The sequence below is a fragment of the Abramis brama genome (assembly GCF_963993115.1).
Source record: "Abramis brama genome assembly, chromosome: 12".
NCBI classification, from domain to species: domain Eukaryota; kingdom Metazoa; phylum Chordata; class Actinopteri; order Cypriniformes; family Leuciscidae; genus Abramis; species Abramis brama.
In genome coordinates, this window is record NC_139974.1 from 2,328,022 (window position 1) to 2,332,165 (window position 4,144).

The window sequence follows — 4,144 nt, forward strand, 5'->3', positions numbered from 1 at the left end:
CTCATTTCAACAAGACCAAGCAATGTTGTGTTTTATGGGGACTTTTTACAGACATAATGATTTTATACTGTACAAACGGTATATTATATCCCCCTACACTAACCCTGCCTATCACAGAAAACTTTCTGCATTTTTACATTTTCAGCTGTTTTCCAAAAATAAATAAATAAATCCCCACAAGGACAAGTATTTCGGATATTGCCATCTTTGTAGTGACATTTTGTCCCTATAATGTAGTGTTACACACACACTTAAGCATACACAATCAGTCTCTCTCTCTCTCTCTAGCGATTGTCAAACTAACGATTGTTCGCCACTTATCCCGCGATTGTAATACAGTAAAAACTGATTTGTCCCGCATGTTTGTGCACAGAACTGTTGATTTCTCCCTAGCTTACCGCATCTAGGTTTCCTTCGGAGGAGCATTGCCGCTTCACAACCAGAGCCTCTCACAAGTTAGAAAAAACAAAGCCAATCAGTTTAGCGATGTGTGTTAAGCAGGCGGGACTCAGATATATAACCGTTTGTGTACCGTGAATTGCGCATTTTTCAGAACGCTCTTGTAAGAGATTTTAATCTAAATAAGATGTTTCCTGATTAAATAAAAATAAGCCTAATACATTAAAACCACAAGACACAACCAGACAACAGTGGTTATATATAAATATATTTTAGGTTTTGATCGAAATTATTGCTAGGGACATATCAGTGTCACTGGATATTGGTAGGGACACGTCCCTAGCGTCCCTACTAAATTCTACGCCCCTGCTATGCAGTACAGACTGAATGCAGTTGACAACCAGGTAGCGGATTGCCTTTCGCGTCTTCCATTGCCAAATGAAATTAATTCTGACTTTGATTCTGAACCCGAAACTGTTGCTGCTATCACTGCACTCCTGTCAGCTGTTCCTGTGGCCGAGTTTGCTGCTGAAAGCTCCTCATGTCCTGAGCTTGCCAAACTTCGTCAATACATCGAGTATGGCTGGCCCGCTACATCCAAAGCCCTACATCCGGACATGTCCAGGTACTTTCCAATACGAGACGAACTGTCTATTTTGGACTCGTATGTGCTAAGAGGACCACACAGACTGATTGTGCCTCTTAGTTTACGTTCATGTCTGGTCACCCTCGCTCATGATAGCCATCAAGGCATTGTGAGAACCAAGCAACGGCTTAGGGAGCTTTACTGGTGGCCTAAGATGGATTCGCAGGTACAGTCCACAATTGCAACCTGCGTCACCTGCCAACTCAATGATAAAACTGCTAGAACCACACATGCACCACTTACCCCAGTTAAATATCCAGTAGGTCTGTGGTAGAAACTGGGCATCGACGTGGTGGGTCCTTTCGACATTGGTCCTGTTAGTTGTAGATTCGATATCACTTTGATTGACTACCAGTCAAGTCAAGTCTAGTATATTTGTTAGCGCATTCAAAATGGCCAGAGGTAGCTTTTGCACCTCATGTGACTGCATCTACCATTAATTGTTTTCTGAGGTCAGTGTTCAGCCAAAAAGGGAATCCTCTGGAGATTGTTACTGACAATGGGCCTCAGTTCCTGTCAACGGAGTTCAAACTATTTCTACAAGATAGAGATGTAAAGCACATCCGTACTTCTATATATCACCCGGAAGGAAATGGAGCTGTGGAGCGCTGGAATAAGGCACTGAAGGAGGCTATTCTGACTGCAGAAAGGGAGAGAGCCCCTTGGACATCGTTCGTTGCGGATTTTCTGCAAACTTACCGAGCCACACCTCACGCCACGACAGGAATTTCTCCTTTTGAGCTGATGTTTGGAAGGAAAATGAGAACAAAATTGACAATTCTTCCAAAGTGCAATGTGAATCCTGCTTTAAAAAAGCTGAAAACAAAAGTGATGCGAAACCAGTCTAAAATGAAAGCATACCTGGATACAAAGCGCAAAGCAAAGACTCCGGGGCTCAAGGAAGGTGACTTTGTACGGGTGAGAAAACCTGTGCATGTGAGAAAAGGGAAATTAAAGTTCAGCAACCCTGTGCAGATTGCTAGAAGGAAGGGGACACATAGTTTTGAACTGGGTGATGGACGAACTTGGGACGCATCTCATTTAGCACCATTGCACACAGACTTTACTCAGGTTCCTGAACACTCTGAACAATCAACTCCTACTGCATCACCTGGAAGTGGTAACAACCAATTGGAGGGACGTTGTAGAAGGAAGCCAGTATGGTTGAAGGACTATGTAACTTAAACTGCCAAAGTAGGCAAAGAAGAAAGTCATGGGAAAAGAAGGAAAAGAAAAACCCAGAAGTTTAGTTCAGGAAAGTTGTGGTTTGAACTGAAAGGATGTTCATGTAACTATTCATGCTATATGTGTTTTGTCAAGAGACATTGTTAGACATTGTTCTGTGTTCTCTAATATAAGTAAAGAAATACGGTAAGAAAACAAAACGACTGAATATATTGTTTAGCAATGTTCATTGTAACTGCAGATGAAAACAAATTAAGTCAGGGGGAGATGTTGTGTTCTCTTATTACATTGCTAATTGATAAATGTCCACTAGATGGGGATATTGTTCTAGATATGAAAGTAGGAAGGGCAGAGGAAGAGGTTGTTGTGCTGATGGAGAATGAAAGGTAAAGAGACCTGGGGCCTGTTCTTCGTACGTCGCTTACTCAGTTAGCTGGATTTGATTGTTGGCGATTTGGCATGATCTTGGATTGTTTGGTTCTTCGAAGCTCATCCTGGACTTGCTGTCATAGCAACAGGTGCGCAAGCTTAAACCGGCTCGGGAGCAGCTTATTTCATGTTAACAGGATTAGATCGCGGCTTCATAAGCGGAGCTGATACGGGAAGTCCAGCGTAGCGCGATCGTGCACTTTCTAAGATGTATATTTTTTCTCGTGACTCGTGAGATTGTCGTTTACATTATTAATTTGTTGGAAACGCACATTTATTTTTCGACTTGTCGGAGTCTGGCTTTAACTACAGCACAAACTGTTTGCATTGCCCTAAGATTATTTGCGAGTGGCTCTTTCCTTTACACTATTGGAGATGCGGAGAACTTGATGGAAAGTGCTGTCTGTCGTGTCATTCAGAGTTTACCTGGTGCTTTTAGGTTTAAAAAAACAGTTTTAGTTTTTTTGTGGCATTTCCAAGCCACTGAAGACCCAATGTTGTAAAGCAGTTTTTTTAAAAGCAGATTTTTTTTTTTAGGCTATCATAATTTTTTATGAAGACCATGCAATCATGACCATGCCGATTACAGTATGTGTCACTCAGGCTTCACTAACGTGATTGGTACCATAGACTATAGGCTAGACCATAGACTGCCATCAAGGCCTCAATGAAGGGGATTATGTGAACAGAAAGGGGGTTCACAATGTAAATGTGCAGCCCAGTTACTGGGATTCTTAATATTCCAGATTAGTAATATTATATCAAATAAAAAAAAAGGCAGTTGACTAAAATCTGCCATATCACAAAAGTGAAAGCAAAATGGCCAGGATCTGTGCATGACTTAAGCATTTTCAGAGATTCACATTTATGCACATTATTTGAAAGTGGTAAGAAAAGTTCCACAATTAAATATCAAACTCACTGTATTACATACACTTATGCTGATCCTAACAGAACTGCATTTTTTCATAGGTGATTATGACATGTTCCTGCAGACAGGTGTTTAATGACCCCATTCCCTGACCCAAACCAGTTACAATGCAGCTCTAGCCAGGACAAGCGCACACAATGAAATGAACTTTGGCTAACTAAAGGGAAGATTTCAGTGTCTGAAAAGTCTGAGGGTTGCACACCTGACAGGGCCTGTGACATTGTTGCATGTGCCATATTACACAACATTGCCACAAAAAAAAACACAAAAAAAACACTTTTCATTAAATGTTTAATAAAAGACAAATATGCTTAGTTCCTTGAGTTTTATTTCAATTGTTCTTTGTAAAGAAAAGCCAGTGGTCAAGTGCCTGCAACAAGAGATATTAGACACATGCCTCATGCAACAAATAAAAGGAAAAGTTGTCTATCCACTGCCCACCTGTAGGCCTATGTCTCCTCTGTCTGTGCAGACTCTTCTGTAGGCCTTTCTGTAGATGTGGAATCCTGCAACTTATATTGCAGCCATAAAGCATACAAGTATAAATTAAGTAA